General features: G+C 38.5%; 1 protein-coding gene across 6 annotated transcripts in view; it reads right to left on the bottom strand.

The window, feature by feature from the left end:
- Positions 1 to 16,444, bottom strand: part of shroom1 (shroom family member 1) — a 30,896-nt gene extending 14,452 nt beyond the window's left edge. For 3 of the 6 annotated variants that reach the window (XM_081615630.1, XM_081615632.1, XM_081615628.1), the window contains exon 1: positions 16,233 to 16,443. The gene's annotated coding sequence lies outside the window, so the exon portion shown is untranslated. Of the gene's footprint in view, positions 1 to 830; positions 1,633 to 16,232 lie in introns of those variants that run through there. The other 3 variants (XM_081615631.1, XM_081615629.1, XM_081615633.1) reach the window with 2 other exon arrangements.
- Between the last annotated feature and the right edge of the window lie 1,987 nt (positions 16,445 to 18,431).

The following is an 18,431-nucleotide window of genomic DNA, read 5'->3' on the forward strand; positions in this document are numbered from 1 at the left end:
AAAGTAAATGTTGCTGGTAAAACAAAGAGACACCAACTAGTTATCAAACAGTGACTTAGCAGAATCAATATTATTATTATATTAGTGATGGGAACAAGACATCTTGTTGTTCACATCCTGAATCAGTTGAATTAGTTTGTTTTCTGGTTTATGATAAATAAATGTTTTCCCTGTTATGCTTTAGCCCTCCTGTTGTCCTCGGGTCAAAATGACCGAGATTTGTATGTGTTTTTCCTATACACAGAAAATGAGGACAACTCTTGCTATGCATATCAACATCAGTATTTCCTTCTAGATCTGCCAAGTCTGTGGAGGCTGCAAACCTGCACTAAACATGATGCAAGGTGGTCAATTTGTTTACACACAAAACTCGCATAATGAGAGTCTTCCAAGAAAAGTGTTAAAGGGAACTGGAAGAATTTATGAAGAGGCTTCTGATCTGCGGTGTCTCTGATCGAGAGTTTCCAGCCTCTCTCTCTCCTCTCTGAGAACAGAGAGAGGCGGCCAAACAGAGGAGCGCTCAAGTGGAAGTGATGGAGGGGACAGGCACTGACAAAATGTACAGAGGGGAGCAAAGTGGGGGAGGGAGGGTGAGGCAAAGGGTGACCAGCCCAGACAAATACTCTCACACGCAAACCACAACAAGAGACAGGAGAAGTGAACAATGACAGCCAGAGAGCAGAGATAAGTCGGGAGACTGGACAGACGGACGCAAACTCCTAAACGTACTGGGAGCTGCTTCGATTTCAACAGTTTGCAAAATGAACTTAATAAAAAGTTTGTGTACAACAGGCTGCAGTTAAAGATGGAAACAAGAAACAAAAACTCACCAAAGCTTTAAGGCTAAGCCACTGACTTCCCTCATTCCCGTCTGAAAAGGAAAGATTTCTTTTGTTGGTTCCTGCATGCAGATGAACCAAATTATTTCCGCCTTCTTCCAAAGTACGACCGGAGCAAGTTACCAGGAGAGGCAAGTGTGAGAGGGAAGACTTCTAAGTGGGTCCCTTCTCCCCCCACAGAGACCTGAGGCTGCCTAGTGGGAGCCACTGATTGGCCAGCCGATGACGTCCGGCTCTCAGACGCACAATGAGCGCAGCAGAGGGAATATTTCACTGCTGCCGATAGCTGCTAGTGCTGCTGGCTGCCCGAACAACAGAGAGAGAGAGAAAGGGGTGAAAAAAAGAGAGGCCTCGCATTCCTGGCTGGCTTCAAAGACGGAGCAGAGCCGGGGCACCATTCATTCCCAAGGCCCTGAGCCTGGCGCATGGAGACTAGCCAAGGCAGGAGGGAGGACTGAGGAAGGGAGGAGGGGGATAACGGCGAGTGGGTGTATGGGTGACCTTCCAGTCTCCACCCCACATAGGGAAAAAAGTCATAAAACTAGCTGTTCCTCAAAATGATCCTAATTTTTTCTGTTCCTCAAGGTTAGTTAGTGGTTTTCCTGTACAATTCATGTTAGTGTCTCGAAAGTTTCTAAAAACTGCTGGACTTTTACATATCCTAATAATCTAAGCTAAATATGTGTAAATGCAATGGGTTAACAGGAATGAGACGGGGGAGATTTCAGCAACATTTAATGGAAAACAATATTGAGTTTTCATAAATACAGTAAATATTTCAAAGATCTAAATATGTCTTTTAAAAACCCTAATCAGATTCTAATAATTCATTCCAGTATTGCAGTTTTGCATGTATTTAATTGTAAAGTGGTTCAAATAAAATAAATAAATAAAAGAATTCAGTTATATGCACATTTTACGCTAAGATTCTGTGCTTTTCCACGCTTAACATCTCAGATTGCTGTAGTTAAAAACAAACAGATAAAAGCAGACATGCTTTAAATGCATGCATGAATGTGAATGAATTAATTGATCTTTTAGAGAACTATATAGCAGGGGTGCACAAATTGCAGTCTAATGGCATATCATTTGTCTTTAAAAAGCTTGACCTGCCAATACCGATTATTTTGTATGAAAAGTCCCAAAATACAATGAGTCAGCAATAGTGGGGGAACCACTGTTTATCATCCATGTGTAGAAAGACAAATTTAATTGACAGGCCAAATTTATTGGCTTGTCAATTTACTGGTGCACTGGACAGAAAATACAAAGTCTGAAAATAGAAATATTTTCTATCTTCCAGTTTCTTTGGCAAAGGTTCAAATATTGCCTGCTGCAGTCGAGTGTTTCAGATCTCTGTATATTTATCTAGTTTGGGTTTGACCAGTATTCTAGAGCTTAAAATAAGGATGATCAATGCTAACTAATCAGCCAAACTCATACTTTTGTCATACTTCAAAATAAAAGTGTCGACATACAACATAGTGTCAAGCAAAAACCACTCACCTTCACATTCTCTAATATCAATTTAGTTCACTTAATAAAGTAAGACTGACATAAATTACACAGCACTTCCCATGTATAATGTTTAAAGACACTTGTTGCACTAAAAAAACCCTTTAAATTAATAATACAATAATGCCAATATTCCTAGCCTCCTTCTGACTCGAGACACATTTGAAACAAACACTAGTAAGTCTTTTAAATGTCATGAATTACTTGCACTCAGAGCTAAACCATCCCGTAAACCACTGCCTTCAAACAGAACACTGTTCAGTCTGTTACGTGCTTCAAACCCACTCGATAACAATATGAGCTGCCTGAACTCCTGTGTCCGTTCAGCGTTCAACAAAGACCCTTGTTGCCTTCTCTATTGTTTGCTATTGAAGCTGGTGCTCAGCTCTGCAGAGGTTTTGTTACTGGTAGGACAGTGTCAACAACCACTGGCCCGCTTCAGCATAATGCTTATTTATGAAAGCTGAATGTGTTTGGAAGAGACGAGAAGAGCAGAAGCTACATCACCAAGATAAGTGATGCATCATGGTGCCTGGAGGAGAGAGAAACCTAAAGATTAAACACACTCGGCTCATGATGCAAGACTGAATGCAACGCGGTTCATGAAAATGAGATGAGATTTTAACAATATTTATAAAATAAACAAACTATCAGACATACCCAAAAAATTTCAATAAAATAACTGAATCTTTTTTTATATTTATGTTTTAAGGAATAGGAATTAACTGGAAACAGATTAAGGAGAATTGTTAAATGGTAATCTACGACTTTCTGTTTTATGATGCAACATCGTTCAGATATAATTTTATATTTAAACCACAGATATGAGGCTGGAATCAGATGCAAACTTTTAGCAGTATTAAGTCATGCTCTATGGTATTATGGTATTCTTCTCTCTCTGTGTAAACCACACTTTTTTACCACCATATGCTTTTTTAAAAAGGTACAAAAAAATACCGTCACAATAACATAAAAGTCGGAGGGTATCTTTAAACTGTATGTAGTTGAATAAATTAATACTAGCAGCAGCTAGATGGGTTTTTGTGAAACAGAGTTCCTCTGTATGAGAAATATTTAAATTTTAAAATGTCCAGGTATGTTTTAATGTCATTAGCGCTACATAATGCAAAGAAATGTTTCCAGTTAGAAGAGTAATTTACCTAAATGAATCCATGAAAAAAGATAAAAAGAAATAAAGAAAAAGTCATATATGCTGTTGGAAACTTATACCTCCTTTTTACTGATAAATTTCATCAGTTGGGTGGATTGGAGTTCCTTTCAGATCTACTGAAAGGAGATCCTTAATTGCACAACATGAAGGAAAATAGGAGCCAGGCGTAGCAGAGGAAACAAACTAAAGAAACAAGTGTAAATCTAAACTCACACTCCTCATCATGTCATCGTGACTCATGAGTTTCTGGAGATGACAACCATAGCAGGAAGAGCAACAAAGAAGAACTTTAAAGAACTTTATATGACTGCTGGCAGATAAGTGGCTGATCTCACACAACTTTTACCTACTAAAAAACTGTTAGAACAGCCAGTTTAAATTTCAAAATGTCCAGCTATGACATTACTTCTGACATCAAGTTTCCAATAAGCCCTTAAAGACGTAATTCCTTTTCCTAATCCAGCAGAAACAGAGGAAGCCGGTTAAGCAAAGCAGGAAGTTGTGGGACGTCGAGAGCTCACAGAGCAAAGCCTCTGGCAGTGTGGAAAGGGAAAGGCACCAACACCTGCAACAGTTTTCCCTCCAAAGTCATTGCCAACACAGGAAAAAATGATTTAATTATGTCTGCATCATGTATGCTTCAGAGAGAAACCATGGCTTCCAGTTGCTGGGCAGTGCTCACATCAGTGTCTAAAATCTCTAGCTGACCAAGACAAGCTGTCACAGTCTAATAAGCTCTGCATTCCTGGCCTGATCTGGCCCAAATAGCAACAGAGACCTTTACTCTACTTTATTTAGTCGCTGCAGGTTGCTGGACAAAGCGATATTTACAAAACTTCTCAGAATGCATTAACTTTTAACTGTGACAATATGTTTTTTTTCTGTCTTTGCAGCGATGCAAAGTGCCATCAGCATGGTTACATAGCAACACAATCACGACACAACGGGGTAATCAAAAGTGTATAAATAGCGTTTTTCTGTATCATCTTTGGTCAACCATTAACCAGGAACTACATTATCCCTTGCTGAGAAATGAGCACAAGACTCGGTGAATGACAAACTTATTACAATCATCCGGCCTCTGCGAACACAATTACTTTTGTATTAAAGACCCCCAGGGGTTTGCAACCTGATCCGACCACAGCGAGTTTAACTGGATACTGCAGAAATTCCTCAGTACTGGAATAGCTCACAGCTGCAGGACGCCGGGTTTTATTTGTGTGTAAAAGGGCATTTGATGTAAACGTGCATGTCTTTTGGAGTAAAAAAAAAAAAAAATCTAATACTAATTAAAAGGTGACATTTATTACATTTGGTTCATGTTTCAAAATCATGACAACAAATTACATCATGATGTACAGAATTAAATGAATGAACACAACAAATTAGAAATGTGTCAATTAATGGCCAGAAACCAGAATTAGCCTCATTTAGCAGTCAACTGGAAAAACTGGGGGGTTTCCCAACAAGTCCAACACATCAAAGCTAAGAAGTTCTCTTTAATCCACCATTTAAATACCAAATAGCATGTCCTCGAGGCACATTTTTTCAATTTTAAATGAATAAGACACTGATTTGGAAATCAGGAAAAGCCTGGCTGGTGCATGTATAAGGAAAATATATTGGAAGAGTGAGAGCAAAGAGAAGCCTGCCCCAGAGGGAAGCCCAGGAGACAGCAGGCACAATAACAACTGACCACTTCCTGTTTAAAAACGGGCAAGTCTCCATCATTCAGAAAAAAGTTTATCCTTCTGGAGAAACCCTGTTGATTCAGAGTTTCAAGTGCTTTCTTTAGTTAGCCTTGACCTATCAGCTGGATACACCTTTTGTCTGAGGAATAAACAGGGAGGTTGATATGCTAACTTTATCCTTCTACATTTGGGGTGAAGATTGTGAAGATTCATTTATTTTCATTTTTGATTAGTCTAATCCTTTTTAAACATATAAATTGTTTGAGTGAATATTTGTATCAAAAGTACATCTAAAATACATCATGATAAAACTATAATCTTTACCATTAAACCATATTTATTAAGAAATAAAAGGTGACGAGGTTAGAACATACTAAAAACATTAAAACCATTTTTTTTACACTTTAAACTTGTCTGGTTAATGAATTAATTTGCCTGTTTAAAGTTTAAAAGCTAATCAACTGAGACGTCTTCTGAGGATTCTGCCTGTCAGAGCTGCAGCAGTTAGCTCAGCCTCCAGCAGCCACCATCTCTGTCCTGCTGCACAATGAACTGCCCTCAGACCAGCTGACCACAGACACAAAGAAACTCACCCACAAAGGCCCCTGTGCTCCCTCTATGACGGCAGTGACTCTGTGACTCTGCAGGATCCATGCTAGGCTTTTCAGAAAAGTACCAACTGATTTAAAACATGATTCAAACACAGATTAATCCGACTGGAAATGTAAATAATAAACAGATAATAACACTTTTAATGCAAAGTTGACACTTAGAAACCCATTTTAATGCAACTTTGCACTTAAAGTGTCATTATTTACCAAATTACACTTCATGACAACAGTCATAAACATTCATGAAGACACCACCATGTTCCTGATGGGTGTCATGTTTATGACCGTTTCATGCCAGCCTTATACACAGCCCCTCATATACAGTGGTTCCCCAGACGGTTATGAATCAGGACCCAAAACTAAATCCCTGATCCGATTCCAAAATTATTTTTACTGGAGGTTTAGCAGGTTTTGCTGTAGAGCATACAGGCGTACTAAGAAGGGAGGACATCAGTTACACCGGTAGCTGTTTGGCCTCAACGAGTATGTGAAGCTCAGCTACTCAACAAATGTGTAAGCGGAGTTTTCTCTGGCTGAACAGAGCATAGAGTAATGTGCTCCCCAGCCAGTTGCTGCACACTGCTGGCAAGTTGGCTGATCGAAAACTACCGCAGCTTTTCTAAGCTGACATGAAAAATTAAATCAGCAGTTAGGGAACATTTCCAACCACCAAAAACATGGAATCTGTCATACAACTGTAATACTGACTGTGGCGGCTAATAGCTTCTTATATCGGCGTTACTCTAAAAGCACATTGTCAAATTGATTTATTATTCTATGCAATATGTGCTTGAATACTAATCCATTATTTTGCTGGGTATTTATTTTAGATTTCTGCATATATGTATCAAAATTAAAATAATATACAACAGTAATCTGTACCAGCTTATCCTTCCACAAGCAAAGGGTGGTTGGAGTTCATCTCTTGTGGTTTTTGTTATTCCCAACTGTAATAATCTATATGTAATACTTTTCAGCTACAGTAGGAATACCTATTCATTTTCTGTTTAAAATTAAGAAGAAATATTTCACTCAAGATCGTCATACTGTGCAAGCCCCAAACATGTTAAAACCGAAGATGAAGATCAAAATAAAATTATATATTTATTTATCTTATGCCAAAAACACTAAACACCCATTTTTTGGCCGCAGTTATTCCCTGCTTATCGGTAGCTTAGAAAAAAGTTACTAAAAATATGCAGACAATGTCCTAAATATTTAGGACATGCAGTAAATGGACTGAACTGGGAATCAAACGTGGGACAGCGGCGTTGAGAACCAGGGGCTCTTTAAATGGTGCTCAGTTTCTACCACTGAACCACATGGTCCCCCAGTGGAAAACACCTCATTTCCCATAAAAGTATGTCCATTACAAAACCTTTTTTTTGTTTCATTTCCACAATTGTCCATGACAAAAACTGTGATAAGCTTGTTAGACAATTTCAAAATCTGACACAATAAGCACTATAAAGCCAAACAATGTGCTATCTTTGCTGGCTAAGCAAACAGAGTGACAAAATATATCAGCAGGCCAAACACATAACACTTTATGGCAACATGGTGACTAGTGGGTTATCTCTGAAAGTTTGGGGGCTTGGCAGAAGAACATTGAAAAGAATGTGCTGGTGGAGCAGGTAAGGCAGGCAACGCACACAGGTTTTCATAATCAGGACACAGGCCTCCATTTGACTGGTAAAAACCAAATATGCAAATATTATTCAAAGATTAACCCTCCCCCTCCCCCTCCCCACACTCGCATACTTGTGTTTGCTGTTTACCTAACACAGCCGAGCTTTGGGCAGTTAGCAGTTACACAATGGCCCCACTCAGTCGGACAACGTGTTCTCACATACAGTGCCCTACAGTGGTTTTCAGAAACCCTGATGTAGTTCATAGTTTGTTACAATAAAGCCATAAACTCATGTATTTTGTTGGGATTTTGTAGAAAAGTGTGCCCAGCTCCTGTCTATTCTCTGATCTAAATCATTATCTTGTAGCTCTGATTGTATGTTTAAGTGTTTTGCATGCAAGCAAAAGTTTCTTTTTTGCTTGTTTTTCCTAAATAAAGTAACTTCTGAATGTTGGCCATGTCCCCAGTAATATGTGGATCTCTGCAGCTCCTCCAGAGTTACTTTGTGTCTCTTGTCTACTTTTCTTAAGGCTCCCCTCGTCAGGCCTGCCACTTCAGGTAGACAGCCATGTTTTTCTGGATTTGTTAAAGTGGTCCTTTCTATTTCAAGAGCTTCCTGACTTGTTCATCTTACAATAGGATGAGTTATCACAGAAAATCTTAATAAAGCACAGAATAAGTTTGAGTAGTTTTTGGGGTTTAGTTTAGTTTTATTTCATTGTAATGTTTCATTTGTAATTTTAAAGAGTGTTTGCTAGTTTTTATTACTTATTAGTTAAATATTGTTCAGCTTTGAGTTACATTTTTATAAGTTATAGAAGTGGTTTTAGTTTTTTTCATACTTTGAGTAAATTTTAGGTGTAGAATTCAAAAAGGTCAAAGTATAGTATTGTGATTATGTACGCATCGATTGAGCAATGATACCATTTTTAAAAAATGTATTCAACTATTGTTGAACAATAACTGATTATGGCGTTTTCTCCCGACTTTTGCTGTTGCCATTCTGCAGACCAACGCAAGCGCCGCCAGGAGAATTATGGAGTGCTGTAACTTACCAACAGCTGCTTGATGGGAACATTTTTTTTATTTCACATCAGTTTAAAGGCTAATTATATTCATAAATGTGCATGTTTTATTTAGTTTTATAAACGCAAAATATAGTTTCAGTTAGTTATGGTTTTCCACCATTAGTTACCGTTTTTATTTATTTCAGTTAACGAAAATATTTTCTCACCATCAGTTTTCATTAGTTAACTATAATAACCTTTGCCTTGTACACCACTGTTCTCATACAGATACCTGTGCAATGTTCTCACCACTCACCATTGATAACTGATGAAAGAACAATGATGTAACAAACATTTGCATGCAGCACAAACCCAGCAGTATGAAGTCACGGCATTAAATATCAGATATCAGTGAATAATCCCCGCTGAGCTCTAATGCTAGCTGAGAGGGCTGTCGGTCTAAACCACCTTTTCCCCAGACATATTTGAACATAGCTCAGTTTTGTTTTGTCATCAAATAGCTCTCCTCCCACAACCAGACTGGAAAAATAAGCCCATCTTGAAGTTGTTATATCATAAGGACAAAGATTTAGAGTCAATACCTCTTACATAATGACATTACATATTTAATCCCAAAGTGAGAAGAATATGCAGGGGAAGACGTGCCAACCTAATGACGTGCCACAGCCGATTTTTGCAGATGCCTAAGCACCAATTATGAGCGCATGACTTGCAACTGTAAGCCACTGCCCTTAATTAAAAACCCTTCAGGAAAACAATTTCACTGTTAGGTTTAAGTTAATCAGAACACCACATGAAACCTTACTCTTTTTATATCTAGAGAAACAATTTTAAAACACTCCATCCAATTCCCCTTAGAAACTCTACATTATTGAATGTAGGCGTTTTCCCCTCTCGTAATTGTTGGATCCCCTGGGGGAGTTGTTTTGTTCTTTACAGAACAAAACAAGATGTAGAAGTGGGGTCCAATCACATCCCTCGCATGGCCCGACTGGTCTAACATCGGGCAATTATAGTAAAAAAAAAAAAAAGATTGTTGTCGAGTACCCAAAGATCCCAACATCTTTACTATAAACACAGCACACACTTATTGTCTGTAAATGCAGATATACTTGGCAAAGTTTACTTTTTTTTTCGCTATCTATCAGACTATGAAGCATTAAAAACCAAGTATCTTGCAGACAAAAGCCCAAATAGGAAAAATACCAAAAAATGAAGAGACCATAAGCTCTGAAAAATCAGTTTATATGGCATAGTGTGATATAAGCATCAGACATTTCTGTAATATGCCTTCTTACACCAGCCAGGATACTTTAGGAAGCAGGAAGTGGAGAGCCCAGATGTACAATGGGCTGCCCTATAGGGCTGCACCTTCAGGACAACAAGGAAATGTTTTCTCAGTGTTGGATGGGAGATTTGAATTGCAAACCAATCCACCAGGCAGACACAGAGATAGTGTAAGAGCTAACAATTAGCACTCACATTTCCCACACCCCCCTGACATGGCTGACTGAGAAGTCAGCGGCAGAATGGAGAACAGGCGTGTCAGACGTGTGTCTGATTGGATCAGAGATTGCTTAGCTTCTGAGATGTTCCCAGGACGTTTGAAAAATTCTAAATGTGAGCAACAAATAAGCAAATTTCCCCTTTAGTTTTGTATTAATTCAGATCAACTTGGCAGGATTCCTATACATTTTTCAAATCAAGACTCCATACTTTTCAGACTCAAATTTCTGGAACCTTATGTTCTTTTTAAACACATTTATGGAAGAATAAATACAAAAGACCCAAATGAATTTGTGGTGACAATTTCTAGTGGTCTAAGAATATGACTGAAGGATTGATAGATCATGAAAAAAATAGAAATTGTTAGAAGTAAGCAATCACTTCCAGAGTAGATCTACAGCAAATAAACTGCTGTCCACCTATTATTCTTCCAAATCCAATCATCTGACTTTTCTGAGCCCATTTCCTCCTTATCTCCACCGACTCCCACTCATTCCTCTGAGGAGGATCAGTTACCTCCGGTCAGAGGAGTACCGAGTGTTTTCTTTAAGTTTCTCCAGTGCGTAAAAAGATGTTGCAGCACATCTGCTTCTGCAGTTCCTAAAACGTTGTGAAACGTCACAGCAATCAAAGTAAACAGTGACTCTACTGTCTAAGCAGAGTTTATCCTAGTCACTATGTTGTACATGGTTGTGGATTGCATTTATTTAAGCCAGGCAGCAGCTGTTAAAGGAGTCACATATGGTCTTTCACTCGTTAAAGTGTAATATGAGATGAGAAAAATGCAGACCAATTAAAATAAAATGTGGCCTGATAAAATCTCTATGTATTTCATTTCACTGTTTTTCTAAGGCCTGACGGTTTAGGTTTGTGTGAAAAGATTTAGAAAATCCTCCCTTGTGTGGGTATATTTTACCTTAAGGTTAGCGTCAGAATATGAAATTAATTATAGAGTGCAACCCAAGGATTACCTCATACTTAAGTGTTTTCCATTTTCAATCATGTAAGGTATGTGCTGGCTTTCACCCTACGTGTCACATCTAAATTATGAATTATTTAGCTTCAGCACAAACAGAGCAGAGACTTTAGCTCTCAGCGGGTATGATAGTGGACTTTAATGCTCACATACTGACGATGAATTAAAAAATAACCTTTATCCTATGGTCTACTTTCTTCAACTTTGTCACAGGTGAAGGGAATCATTAACATTCTTGGCACAAAGGCGGAAATGATTTTATTATTTAGGAAAACAAAAGTCACTGTAGTTCTAGATAGTGTTTTCTGAACTGGCTCAAAAACCTGGTCAAAAGTTTATCCTTTATTCTGCACAAAGTTTAAAGTAAAAATAGCAAAGAAATACGTTGTTTTATTCAGAATACTTGCATTCTTTCATATTTTGCAGCATGGACTTTTCCCTATTCAGCCCACCTCTATCTAGATCATCTTATAAAACAGACATTGGAGAGAAAGAACAAATGTGTGTCTAATGGGCCAATAATTGCTAAATCCACCCACACCTTTTGTTACAAATCTATCGGGTCTGATGAAATGACACCTAAATTACCTGGTGTTCAGTTTTAACAGTCTTGCTTTTGAAACTAATACAGCAACCTAATAGCGCCCATAATCACACTCAGGAGTCAAGTGATTTCTAATCTTCATTGTGCAGCACATCATCTGCCACCGTGGTTAATTTTGGGAGACCGGATCACAATGGAGTCATTTTACTGCTGCCAATGAAGGTTTCCCACCTCTGTGGAGAGACGAAGGTGGAGGAGGAGGAGGAGGAAAAGTAATGTTTGTGAAGAGGAGGTCTAAAACAATTAATCAAAAGATTAAACATCACAAGAAAGCAAATCCTGGACTTTGCAACTTGGGAAGGAACAAAACTTTTGCTTTCTGGTGTATAAACTGACTTTTTGCTTTGTATTCTACTCAGTAGTAGTATTCTTTATTTAGTGCATTTCTTTATAGTTACAGGAAAAAAAAATACTATAAGAATTTTCAAGGGCTGGAGCCAGAATTGTCACACGAACCTTGGTTGGAAAACAACAGAAATGCTTACTATATTTAGTGTGGCATTACAAGATAACAAAATAAGCAACCAAAGCTCTAATTTAACTGACTCACTGCTCAGCTCCTACCTGCACATTTTTGTCCTGTTTTTATTCATCGAGTTACAGTTTATTCAAAATTACTTTGCGTGCCAATTTTCATTATGTCTTTTATTTCTGTTTGTTTTAACATGCAGACAAATGATTGTATGAAAAGTGCTCTATAAGTAATGGTTGATATATTTATGGACATTTTCAACAGAAATTCTTGAACACTCAAAACTCAAGAACAGTTATTTTAGTATTGTGTAACTAAAGTAGTGATAACAGGTGTGGACATGTAATGTGGAGTAAACAAAAACACAGCTGTTTTTCAATGTTTAATTCTAATATATGGAAAAAATCTAAGTAAAGATAAATGTAAACTAACTCAAATGGATAAAAATGTAAATCTTGACAAACGGTTCCATATAAAATAGATCATATAAATTTAAAAGTAGGTAAAATGATCAAAAATTGTGTGGTTTTTAACCCATTCATGCACTATTGTGTTATATGATCCTGCCAAACCACAAGGGGGGGCCTAAAATAGCCAAACAACAGGGAAGGAGAGGCCCAAGGTAGCACTGACACATAACCAAACTCAATATCCTGAGGAGTTCTTGTATTTTTCAAAAATAACCACTGGCGGCCATTTTTCTTCTTTATGTTCCTCATTCTTGTGCTATATATGGGCTTAAGGAGCCTTTCTGCTCACTTGACAAAAGAGGGAGGGTCTCATAATAGATCACAATAAAAGGCGAGTGAGTGAACAAACTCAGGTTTCACAGACCCTGAAATGCAGAAAAAAAGACAAAAAATGGACCGTATAGAAGAGAGAGTTCATATTTTAGTGACGTGAATGGGCAGAAGGAGGAAGTAAGGGGAAACTTAAACCTACTCAGAACAGGGTGGGCAAAGTGCACAACAATAAACCCTTTGAAAATTAAAAAGACGATGGTTTCCATTCGCCCAGCTGGTTAACCTTTTCCGTGGTATTTTAATCATTTATTCATCCTGCAGAGAAATTGCACCCTGAATATGCCAGCCGACATCGGATTCTGACCTCACTCAACAGAATCAAATAAGCTGCTCTTCTTCTTCTCGTCAGTGTTGGACATAACCTTTGCAGTAGCTACTACAGTGATGTCACCTTACATTGTAGCAACGGCACGTATGCACTCATTAACTTCTACAACAAGCATCAATCTTTTTATCTGCCTTTTCCAAGGACGTTATCGTCAAACAATCAGCTGATGAACGGCCATCAAAGCTGATGACTAACCTCCATGCTCTCTTCCGTTTAATTATTAGGTGACAGTATCACCATGGCGTCACAAAGATCTAAACGAGTAACTTCTGCATGACATAATCTACCAGAATGAGCAGGTAAAACGTCCCGTATGTTTCATGCAGCTGATAATGTGTCTGGAGGACTTTGATCAGACAAGAGCTCTTTACTTTTAACGTTATCAAACAAGCACCAACTAAATCTTATTTTATCATTTCAGTGTATCCCGTTTCCAGCAATAACAGCAGCAGAATTTAATCCCACTGAACTGGTTTACACTTAATATGATCAATGATTCATTTATTCTGAATGTCTGGAGGCAGTTTGAGTTATGCTCCGCTTCTGCTCCTTCCTTATCACCTTGAAGACGTGTTTATTTCCTGAAAACTTCAGGCAGGTACAAAAGAAGAGGATTCCATTACAGGAAGGTGTGAACAACATAACTAACGAACTGTTAACTGATTCAAAGCGACGACACCTTCCTGCTACATCCTACTCAGCTCAGAGTAACGCAGCGGCCATAGCTGTCAGTGGAAAGAGCTCCTGACAAATATCAGGGAACATTTCAGCACATCTCCACTGATCCCTCGTTACCAGACCAGGCCATCCCTGCAGAGGTGGGCAGAGTAAAAGGTCATATAAAGAATGTAAACATCCGAGTCTCTGCCACATACTCAAATGCACAAAGAGTAATTTTCCACTGCTTGAAAAACACACCACACAGTCCCCTTCCTCTCAGCCTAAAGCTAGCACCATGGCTACACAGAACAAATATCTTTTCTATTTGTTTTGTCTTTTTCTTTCCTTAGATAAAGAGAGATGGTTCAAAACAAGGCTGATGAAAGAGGTCGGGTTTCACCCCACTGGCTACGTTTACAAGACTTCTGTTATTTTACTATAGCCGTCGCCTTCTATTTACTTCCACCTTTTGTTTCCGCCTCTTTCTTCTCTAATCTTAAAGCTAACAAAAAAAGCAACATCAACTTAGGCTTGGATTAATCACCTCCGCCAACTATAGGACATTACAAAACATGTGCATACACTTCCATAAACTGGATTTGCATTACTGGGGTATCGGTTGTTTTAACTGTGGAACAGACTTTAATCAACAGGTGCTTCTGTGGCAACCATTGACTGGCATCCTGTTGAATATGCAGTGTCTTGTATAAAAAAATACCTCAGAAATCTGAAAACAAACATGAATCCAGATCAATAAGTTGTCTTCAGAAGTAATTTAATTAGTTAATAAAGCTAAAATCTGCTTAATCACAGAATAAGCAGATTTTACCCTCAAAAAAGCCTCAAATGTGTTTTAGAGAACATCAGTGAGCAGACAGCATCATGAAGAACAAGATTAGTTTTGCACTCCACAAATCTTACTTTATTTGAACAGTTGAAAGTATATGTTATGTTTCAAAGGAGGCCAGAAGTTTGCAGCTGGCTGTGTAAGGAGAGGTGGCCTGTTCACATTAAAACCAAAATTAAACATTTTGACCCGCATGCAAGATGTTATGTGTGCCAAATAAGAAAAACAGGTCGCACCTGTTGCAGGCTGCCAAAGATGAAATACCTTAGAATATTTCAGGTAAAGTTCAGACAAAAATCCACCTGAGAATCTTCTGCAATACCAATAAGTTCTTCAACAAGTGCGACTCACTTTGAGCCATTTTTTAAGGAAGATCTTGTGAAACAATCAGCCTCCAGATGTGCAAAACTTGCAGTTCCAACTCTAAAGCATCGTCTGAAGGAGGTTGAATACAAACTCACTGCACACTTTTCAGTTTTCCCTCCCACTTCTTAATTATGCATTGCTTTATACTGGTCTATCACATTAAATCCAAATAAATTATATAGAAACCTACTGTTCTATCTCCTCAACATGCTACAAAAGTTCAAGATGTATGTATACTTTTGCAAGACGCAGTACATACATGCATTTCACATCCAAGATGCGATAAAAAGGGTTTCTGTGCAGGCCGGGTATCACAGCAGCAGCATGTGGGGATGCACAGCCAGCGGGCTGAGCATCACATCCCAGCGGCAGCACAGAGAGCTCAGTGTGCTGCTCCTCCTCCTTCACACAGCATCTGACCAACAGCATGAGGAGTGCATCAATTTCTGCCGCTGCACAAAACCCGTGTCTGGTTTCCTCTCAGCAACCCTGACCAAAGCACTGCTGCCCTTTGTTCCCACTTTAAATAAAACATACCCCACTCATTTGGTAAAAAGGATCCCCTTGTGCATAATTCAAGAGACAGGTATCAGTTTAAGGGACGTTTCTTCCTTTCTGCCTTGTAAAGTAGCCTCCTCTGCTACACAGACTACAGCAATTAGAAGCGTTATAACAGTATTTAGAGCTGTCCCCGGTGTTTTAATCCAGCCATTGCATCAGGCTGGTGTTCCAAGTTGTTATCTACAGTACGTGTTGTTTGAAAACAATGAATCACGAAAGGTGGAGATGTTTTTGCCTGCCTCTTATCTGTTTTCTAATCAGTTAATCAACGCAGCCCGACTAGTCATCACAGCAGGTTTCGAGAGAAAAGGCAACAAAAACTGTAACTGTAAAGGAAGAGTAATAATAGTCTTTGACAAACAGGCTACATATTGATTTGTTTTGCCACATTCGATAAAACAACTGAGAGCAACTGTAGATCCACTTCAAGGACACGCGATTTTCCAACAGTACAACTTTAATAACTATAACTGCAAAAATGTTTTTAAAGTAAATAATATTTATTCACATATATATCCCCTTAATAAGTGAATTATTAAACAAAAAGCCAAATGCTGACAGCCGAAACTGAGACGTAAGAGCGATACCGATGTGCACCTGCTGCTGCCGAGAAATGTCACCTACCTGACAACATTCCCGCTCACTTTGGGCTCTTCTAACTTTTCTTGTTTTCCTCGACTGGGCCGCCTATCCTAGAGATAGAAACAGCGAAAATATAACAGCAAGACCTCACAGGAACAAGTCCTCTCCCTGCGCCATGAGTGGTGTGGCTGGTAATGAGCTTTCCTTTTCCTCTACTCGCACTGAGCTTACCTTATTCCCTTCCCTGGGGAGAGAATAGGCTGAGAGGTAACCGAGAAACGATCAGACCAATCAGATGCCGCGGTGGGCGGGTCCTTGGAAAGCAGGAAGCTGCATTGGTCAGTTGATAATTCATGGAAGACCACTGAAAAAAATGTCCCCTGTCCTGTTTTAATGAGGACAGGATCATCTTCAATGATCAACAAGACCAACAAAATAAATGTCATTAACAACAGATACAATGTAGCATCTAGATTTTCTTTAATCAAACTAACAATAAACCGATAGAGCAAGTAATTTCTTAATGCATGGATTGTCTAACATTAAAAGACATGTGATTAAGCATCATATGCCAAAAGACAAAAAATACCCATCCAATTATCCTTAAATAGATAACCATACATATTTAACAGACTGTTGTTTCTGGTTTAGTATATATTACAATGCATTGGTTAAAAGTAGCACTGCTTTCTTTTTATTAATTATCTGACAAAATATAGTAAAGTTAGTCTTGAATCTTTAAACAAATGGTGGATTGGGTAAACAAAACAACTACAGGGCAACAAAAAAAAGATGACCAAATTTATGCAGCAAAAAAGAAAGTTTCAATTCGACAGTATTATGTATTTTCCAGGACCATAAAGTGCCTTTTATAGCACAATCAGGTAACTATGTTACCTTCAGTTGTCATAACAATGCCACATATATCAAAAGAAGGAAAAGAACCAGAGATCTCTTTTCAGTACTTATGCAATAGGAAGTGAAGGAAACCAAGTCATTGGTTTCAAGGTTAGAAAACAAAATGGCAGCATAAGAGAGTGTTGTGGTTATGAAAGGTGAGATGAGTATGACTAAAGCATAAAAATGGAACCAGTGGTCTACGGCTCTTAAAAGACAATTTGCTCATTCCAAAACTAAATGAATAAAATAAAATCCAAGCAGAAAAACAAAATGAGAAAAAGTAAAAGTTATAAACAATTAGAGTTCGTATTAAGAGTTAAAGTTTTGAGGTCAGCACACTGAACTGAGATAAGCTAATCATTCATAAGAAGCTCTGCAATGCAAAGCTATATAAACTACTTTGAATAGTTTTGTGGTTACATGCATAGGAAGATTAACTGAGCACAAACTTTTCTTTGAAAATAGACTAAATAAGAAAGGCTGAAATATTGTGATTGCTTTCAATGTTAGGAACTGAACAATTTGTACATTTGCAAAAGAACAGCTTGATAAATATTTAACATGGACATTTAAACCACATTAAATGTGACAATCTGTGATAAAATAGCTAAAAATTCTTTAGAGTCATTTGCACTCATTTCAAGTCTAAAACCTGTTTAATAAACCTGACGAGGTTTGATGGGGCCAGAAACAGAATTTGATTCAGGCATTTTCAACTCCTGTTGAACACCAAAGTTCAACTAATATCTATGTTTATGTCGTGGGTTATTTACCTCCCATTAGCAATTTTATAGCGTAAAACTAGGCACAAAGATAGCAAACTATATAGTGCGCTAACCGACTGTACAACTGCATGTTTTATGTTAACTATTTGTTTATTGAGAAAAGGCACCAACAGGAATTTATAGAGCACATAAGTCACTACTGGCTAAGCAGAAAATGAAAGTTAGTCCACAGTCAAACACTCCAACCATCCATCCATCTATTTTCTTGACACCCTTGTCCCTCAGTGGGGTCGGGAGGGTTGCTGGTGCTAATCTCCAGCCAACGTTCCGGGCGAGAGGCGGGGTCACCCTGGACAGGTCGCCAGTCTGTCGCAGGGCAACACAGAGACACACAACCATGCACACACACACTCACACCTAGGGGCAATTTGGAGAGGCCAATTAACCTGACAGTCATGTTTTTGGACTGTGGGAGGAAACCAGAGTACCCGGAGAAAACCCATGCATGCACAGGGAGAACATGCAAACTCCATGCAGAAAGACTTGCTGCAAGGCAACAGCTCTAGTCAAACACTCCTTCCCAGAAAATGTATCAGTGTGACCTCTGTGACAGTCC

This window comes from Poecilia reticulata, chromosome 14, assembly GCF_904066995.2.
Source record: "Poecilia reticulata chromosome 14, P_reticulata-male-v2, whole genome shotgun sequence".
Taxonomy (NCBI): Eukaryota; Metazoa; Chordata; class Actinopteri; order Cyprinodontiformes; family Poeciliidae; genus Poecilia; species Poecilia reticulata.